This window comes from Arachis hypogaea, chromosome 8, assembly GCF_003086295.3.
Source record: "Arachis hypogaea cultivar Tifrunner chromosome 8, arahy.Tifrunner.gnm2.J5K5, whole genome shotgun sequence".
NCBI lineage: Eukaryota > Viridiplantae > Streptophyta > Magnoliopsida > Fabales > Fabaceae > Arachis > Arachis hypogaea.
In genome coordinates, this window is record NC_092043.1 from 44,100,415 (window position 1) to 44,108,868 (window position 8,454).

General features: G+C 30.4%; 1 non-coding gene across 1 annotated transcript; it reads left to right on the forward strand.

Annotated features, from left to right (window-relative positions):
• Window positions 1-398: 398 nt before the first annotated feature.
• On the forward strand, window positions 399-471 carry TRNAR-ACG (transfer RNA arginine (anticodon ACG)). Its single transcript has one exon. It is a non-coding gene; the product is annotated as a tRNA-Arg (tRNA).
• The last annotated feature ends 7,983 nt before the right edge of the window (window positions 472-8,454 follow it).

An 8,454-nucleotide genomic window follows, 5' to 3' on the forward strand; every position in this document is an offset into this window, starting at 1 on the left:
GTTAAATATGGTTTATTTTTTTAATTTATAATTAAAAGTGTATTTTAGTGTACTTCTATATACTATTTGTAGATCTATATACTATTTGGAGATGATGATAATGGATTAAAAACGCGGAATTAAAAAAATTAAATGGGAGTAGACGAACTTACTTTAAATACAAAAGAATATTGTATTTGAGGAATTAAAGTACAAAAATCATGTTTCGAAAAATAATAAATTTTTTTATTTTATTATTGAAAAAGTCCCTTTTGTTGCAACCTATTACAAAATGAATGTAAAATTGTTTTGCAAAGGTGACGTTGGTTTGGCACTAGGGTGGTGTAATTTCTGTAAGGTTTTGTTTATTACTTTAAACTTTTACGATTAAGTGATGTATTTTGTCGTCTTCGTATAAGGACTCCATGGCCCAACGGATAAGGCGCTGGTCTACGGAACCAGAGATTCTGGGTTCGATCCCCAGTGGAGTCGTGTGTTCTACTTTTTCCCCTTCAACTTTCGCTTTTCAATTTTTTACTTCTTTTCTTTTTTGGTAAATTTTTACTATTCTTTTTACTGTCCTAGATTCTCTTCACACGATCCCTATTTTATTTTTAAGTCTTCATCCAGACCAGAAAACTAAAATAGTAAAATGTAACCTACTATAATGGGCTAAAGAAATGGGAATAATCCATCAACAATAAAAACACAAATCATTAACGTTCAAGGGACCTCTAGCAATGGCAAAAAATAAAAGTTCTTACCAAAAAATAAATAAATAAAAGGAGTCCTCCAGCACAATTATACGAATAACTGATAACTGAAGAAAAAAACATTATGATGAAGACCAAAAAAGACAATATTATGATATAGTAATAATAAAAACAACAAAATATGTGTACGAAAAAAAAAAACAACAAAATACGCGAACCAAAAACAAAAAAGCAACACACAAAAAAACATAAATGATAAAAAGTTAGATTTTTTTTTTAAATTAGATTATAAGTAGTGAATTCTTTTAAAGATGATTTAAGTTATGTATTATACGTTGTTGTGGTCTTTTATAAAATATCAGTGATATTTTATCTTTTTATAAGTAAAATAATATTTTCTTACAAAATATTTTGGTTTTTTATAATTAAAATAATATTTTTTTATAAAATATAAGTGACATTTTGTCTTTTAATAACTAAAATGATATTTTTTAACAAAATGTCAATAATATTTTATCTTTTGATAATTAAAAAATATTTTTTTACAAATCAGTATAATAATATAAAATACTAAAATAATCAAATATTCTTATATTTCATTATGAAATTATCTATATGTAAAAATTTTAATCGAAAAATTATGTAGTACTAATAAAAAGCAACAACAGAAAAGATGTTTTAACGATTGAGAAGTTTGGTTAATATTACGTTTTGCTAAGGACATTAGTTGATAATTCAAAAGTAAAAATTTACAAAAATACATGCAGCATTCATATTAAAAACTTAAAAACTTACCTTTTATACAAAATTTCTAATTTTCAATCCTTGTTAGCAAACTTGATAAAAATAAAAAATAACTTTTTTTCAAGTTTAATATGAACAAAACACGGGTAGTATTGTAGTTGAACACAGAATTTAGTTGTTAAATTTCATACATTTCATTTGAATACTTTGAATTTACATCATGCGTTTAGAATGCCGTTTACGTGTCTTTACTATCTTTGTTTTATTTTTATAAAGAGAACAACAACGTGGGTTAGCCTAAATGAGAAAAAGGTTTAATTATTATATATATTTCTATCGTTTGACCGAATTTTTAATTAGGTCTTTATACTTTTTTTTAATCAAATCTCTATACGTTAATTTTTTTTTTCAATTTATTCTCTATTATGACAAAAACATTTGAAATAAGAAAATATTTTGTTAAAAAAATAAATATTCTCAGAATTAGGTTAAAATACCTAATTGAGGACACTTCCATATTTTCAAAATACCAAAAAAATCCTTAGCATTTTGTCCCAAAGTCAGAAAACCCTAGCTAGTCCTAAGTTCTTCTCCGAAGTTCCCGTCTAGCCGCGTTTCTCTTCCGTCGCATTGTGATGCCGTTGTCCGTGGCGTGGTCGTCATCCGTTGCTTGATGGTCGTCGTCCCTCTACGTTGTCGACGGGTGCTTTGCTATGCTCTGTTCGTCTGCCATTAGTGGATCCATTGCCTCGCCTCGCCGTGCCGCACCTCTGTCTCGCCCTTGCTGTCTAATCTAGCTCTGCAACAAGAGGTGATGATATATATATATATATATATATATATATATATATATATATATATATATATATATATATATATATATATTTCCAGTTTTTCAATTTTTTTGATGTAATAGTTTATGAGCTGATTGAAAAAGAATATGGTACTGGTTGAATATTTATTTCTTAAATTGATTTTTGAATTTTTTTATATAATGGTTTAGGATTTATAATATATATATATATGTTTTGTTAATTGTTTAATTAGTTTACTGATTATGAATTTGTTAATTGTTGATTATTGTTGCTGTGATGATGCTGGTTTATTACAGTTCTTTTTCCTTTTTTTTTCTGCAGTGATAGGAGATTTGGATTTCTTCATAGACCTACATCATGGTAAAAAGTCTTAGAAAAATAACCTGCTTGGCTTAGGCTATTGATTGCTAGGAATTTCTTTGTAAAATTGATTTGGTACTATTTTATGTTTTATTACAACGTTCGAAGCCTTGGTGTGTAGCTGGCTGCAACAATACAGTTTAGTACATTTTGGTATGACTTTTTTAGATAATGGATTTTGAGCTTTAGATTGGGTTATGAGTGGTTCTGAAGGGGTTTCGGCTGCTTTATTTTTATTGTTTTATTTAATATGTAGAGTTTATGAATCTTTCTCAATTAGAAAGGGATAAATCATGTTCCTTCTTATGGTTCTTACTTCTTAGTTTTTTGTTACGCATAGTAGTCTTTTTTATTTAAATTGAAGCCATACTTTAACATTTATGGGTTTGAGGTTTGAGTTTGAATTTTCTGCTAAGCTGGAGTCAAGCTGAATCAAGATGTCATGGGTTTTTTTGTTTGTGGCTTACAACAGGAATTGTGTTCGCTTGGTGGTGTTTTTTCGTGTGATTTTGTAATTTATTTAGCTGAGGTTAGCTATTTTGTGCTGCCATTTATTTTATAAATATTTTCCTTTTAACACAGGCTATAATTTTATAAATTATGATGTTAAGAAAATGCATTTATTACCATATGTTTTTTCCTATGATTTTTGCTTGGTTCGCAAGTGGAAATGTGTAAGCAAGTTTGTAAGTTGCTGTATATGAAGATATATACTGAATAACACTGCTATTGGTTTTCTCTTTTCATGCCATCATGTATACGGGGCTTGCTCTTTATGTCCGATGTTTTAATATATTTTCATTATGTTGTAGGTGAAGCTCCATTAGGTGTAGAACAACTTCTTTTATTAGTACTCTCTTTTATTTAACTATCAAAACTATTGGGTTGGTTAAGAATGAACTTTGTGCCATCGATCAAAAGAAACCGAGCTGTGAGGGAAGTTGGGTAGAATACAATGTGTGTTGGAAGAGGAAAATTGGAAAGAAGAGAAAACAGAAAAAAAAAAGAGAAATCTAAGAGAAACATGAACCTTTTATAGGTGAAAAATAGGGGGTATACAAGTAATTTCACAATTTACTAACGTTTTTTTGACGTTTAATGTTAACAAAGACTAAATTGAAAAAAAAAATAATATATAGGGACCCAATTAAAAAAAGTATAGGAGTTTAATTGAAAATTCGATAAATTATAAAGACCTGCAAAGTAATTAAACCGGAAAAAAATGACGGACTTTTAATCAATTAAGTGAGATATCCATAAAAACTTCCGATACTTAAGACAATAAAAGTTAAAGAGGTACAATGATTATTGTTAAATAATATACTTTTAGGTGGATCATGCATTTATTTATGGCATTTGGAGAAAAATCCAAAGAGAAATCCAAGTAGGTTTGTTCTAAATAAGAATTTTGTGTGGATCAGATTAAGCATTTATGGTCGGCATGGTCTAGAAGTGGAATTCTTGGACTAGCTATTTTCTTAAGCCTAAAATAGTAGATTTGTCGTAAATTGTGTCCACTTAAAGTCGATACTGTTAAGAAGTTCATGTATGGTTTTCCATGATAGAGTGGTTTGCTAAGGTTCATAGCTACGCATAAGCGTTACGGGAGGTTTTCCACCTCATGCACTTTGTCCACATTGCATTTTGCGAATGATGATGCTGACATGATTATGCTTTTGTTCGGGATATAAAGTGTTAGTGGGAGAACATGAATGTTTTTTCGAATGCAATGGTTTTGCTAATGTGGTAGGTTCATTCGTTTGCTCCATCTTATGAAACATTTTGAGGAAGTTATAAGTGACCATTTTCAATATTATTCTTCTGTTGTCATATCAGTTTTTTCATCATTTTTGAAAGCTTCAATTGTCTTGAAGGAAAAGGCATAGTGTTCTTCGATCTTCATTTTTGCTCATTTCTAATTTCGAGTAATTTTTGTCATTTATGTGTTTTTTATTTTTATTTTTATACTTCTTGCAATTTGTTTGCTTTTGTTTGTAATCATTTGTGGGGTGTTGTTACTACATTGGCTCATATTTTGTCCTCTGTTATTTAAAAACAGTGGTGTGATGCATATCTTTGCTTTCATGTCATTTGTGTTTTAAGCCTTTCTCTTTTTTGTTTTCTTTGTCTTTCTTTTATTTTAAGTGTAAGATTGTGTTTTGGCATTATCTTTACCTCTGTTTGTTTACTATAAAGGTGGCATGATAAGCTTGACCACCAAGGTTGTCAAACTCAAGAGTCTAGGTAAACTCGTGGAGCTGACCTAGACTCGAACGAGTTTACCTGTTATAAATTTTTTATAAATATATATATATATATATATATATATATATATATATATATATATATATATATATATATATCGTGTATAATATATATATATTTACTCAAATATAGGTATTCAAACTTAATAATTTTAACATTAAAATACATAATAAATTAACATAATACTATAATTATAACAAGTACTCTAGAACACATTCAAATCCTTCACAAGTATGCATCTAGTTCAACATAAAACACACACACACAATCAAAGTTTCATATAACACAACTGAAAAAAAGAAACAACAAAGCAACAATTAAATGTTCTAATAAACTAAAAGTCTAAAACTAAAATCCTCCAATATCTTCATCATCCATGGCATCAACATCATCATCTTCACCATCTTCACCATCTTCATTAGAAACATCATTTTTTCAAGTTCAGGTTCGACTCAGCCAATAGAATTATCATCATTCACATGTTCATGATCTTCCTCCATTAAATTTTGTTGTGGATCCCTAATGAACTCATTCTCACATCCTTCACCCATGTTGTATTTTTTCCCTAAATCAACAAATCAACAAAATACAAACTAAATAATTAAGCAAAAGTATCCACTTATCCTTGTTAACAAAGTTAATAAATTAAGATTTCAGAGTTTCAGATATTCATATTTAATAACAACTAACTAACACTAACAAGTAAGAAGTAACAACTACAAATTTAGATTTAGGATATAAAAACTATTTTACAAGTGAGCTGTAGTTATGGACTTATAAGTTAAAGCTGACAAACTACACAATATAAAGAAAATAAAAAATTTAATTGCATAGCATTGTGCTGAGCAAAAAAAAAAAAGGACAGAATGGAGACAACACCTAAACTCCAAGACTAAAAACCACAAAATACCACAATGCATAATGCATTCCTAGAAAATTAAAGCAATAAATACTAGCACTTGACAATTTTTTCCTATGGCTGGAGAAGGTAAAGCTTAATTATTTGGCATCAAATAGAAGAACAAAGAAATACAAATAAGTAAACAAGATCTGCTCTTGAATACGGGAAAGAAAGCGATAGAAGAAACTCAGATTCAATAACAACAAATTCAGATTTCAGAGTTTCACACATTTAGATTCAATAACAACTAATTAACACTAACAAGTAAGAAGTAACAACTACAAATTACAAAATGCAGCAATTTAGAACAGACCAAACTCACAGTAACAAGTAACAACTACCAAATGCATCAATTCAGTAACTAATTTTTTTTAAACATACCTGAAGGCTAAATCTGAATGGCTAAATGAAGTAGGCTCAGCTGACATAGGCGTTGCTGTGCTATGTTGTGTAGACAAGTGACGGGCTGACACCTGACAGAATGAACGGCGGAAGCGCGATGACTGTCAGAGGACACAACGAGCGACGGCAGCGTGGCGGACAGCAGAGGCTCCACGAGTTCACGTTCTTCGATGCAGAATAGGGTCAACACAGAGCAGAATGAGAGAGTGAGAGTGAGAGAACGGTGGAGAGGGAGACAGTGTCGAGCTGTTTGGGGAATGGCGAATGGCAAACGACAGTGAGGGACGGATGGCGGCGAGGGACGGACGACGAAATACGAAGACCGAAGAGAGCTTGGAGAAGAGAGTGAGTGCGAGCAAAGTGAGGGGTTTAGCTGGTTTAGGTTACGTTGCTACCTTCCTTTTTTTAATCCTAAAACGCGCCGTTTTGGCGAAAAAGGCCAACCAAAGCAAACTTGTTGACTCATGAATAGACTCACGAGTTTGATCAAGTTTATCCGAGTCTATCCATAAACGAGTTTGTATCCGAGTTAATTCGATTCCACTACCTAAAGACGAGTTTACGAGTTACCTCGCGAGTTTGACAACAATGTTGACTACCCTATTTGCAGTGGGTTTACATTCTAATGTTGAATTTTTTTTTGTTTTAGTTGTGGAAGAATTGTCGTTCCATTTTAGCAACTAAGAATCTTGAGTAATTTTTTTTATTTGTTGAAGTATCTTTTCCTTACAAGGGTTCCATTCCACTATAGGTGTTGTGGCTCATTTTATTTGGATGTGTGAGGTGTTATTTTTTTGGTTGGGATTTGTCTTTATTTTTTCAAAAATAGCAAAAAGTGTACCTGGATTGCTAACAGGATGATAACTGCAAATGGAAGCTTATTTGATTAAAACTTTTATGAGTTATGTATGTGTGAGGATTAGTTTAATTTGTATATAGGCTTTTGTTATATGCCTTAGTGGTTGAGGCTTTGAAGTGTGTTTGTTGTCATTCACAAAAGTTTGTGATTTGTAGTTAGTCCTTGATAGTAATAGTAAAGAAAATTGACTATAAGTCAAATAAAGACATATTTATCTTATTTGAGTCAAAACTGGTAAGGACGATCAAAAAAAGATGACAAGAGATTGAAAGTTTCTCCTATCTCTTATTGAGTTTAAACGATACATGAGACATAGAAAATGTACTTACATTATTGTGACTAAATTATTATTTATTTTAGTTCGTGCTTTACTGCAATTATATAGTGGTTATACTAGGTAACCAATAAGTTTTTTGAACAACATGAATAAGAGGCTCTAAAATTGGCCCAATTCAAGTAAAACACACTACACCTCAAATTACTCACCTAAATCTTAATATTAGAATAACCATCCGCACACCTAGTAAATTGAACATCCAATATATCCATTGTTCACATTGTTTAATATTTTCATTGTCTAGTTATACTTTTCCTTATATAATACATTTTGTGATAGTGACTACTGTAACAACAATATAGATGTGGTTAGCAATTTAAACACTCTCTGCACTATAATGTCATGAACTAGCCTAGGTTTGAACTCTTTGCATATATCTATACCCGTTTTGATCAATTTTCAGTTCATTTCAGAGAGATTTTTATTAGTTTTTAGGTAGGAGTGTGTTTGTATTTGTTTTTAAAATGTTATTTTACACGTTAATTTAAATATAGTGTGGGGTGTTGTTACTACATTGGCTCATATTTTGTCCTCTGTTGTTTGTAAATAGTGGTGTGATGGATATCATTGTTGATACGTGTTTCAAATGTTTGTGATATAAAGAGTTTAAGTGTTACTTAGAATATATTAGTTTATATTTTTAGAATGTTTTAATTTAATTTGATGAATTTTGATTTTATTTATTTAATTACTAGATTGGGCGTTATGTTTGTGGGTTAAGGGTTTTCTATATTTTAACCTAATAAGAGGTTATAAATACCTCATAAACTAGGGTAGTTGTAATACAAAATGATTTAGAGGTTTGAAAATCTCTTTTGATTTCGTGATGAAACCATGGTGTGGACAATTGAGGTTGAGGAGTCTCTCTCTTGTTGCATCGAGGAATTGGGTAGAAGGTTGAAGAGTCCCTTCGAATCAATTCCCAAACAATGGCGTTGACAAGTTAGGTTGACGAGTCATTTTCTTGTTGCATCAAGAAATTGGGTAGAAGTAGAGTGATTCTCCTTGCACTCAATTTCAATCTATCCTTTTTATTTCAATTTCAGTTTTAATGAATCTTTTTTTATTCAATTTAAATC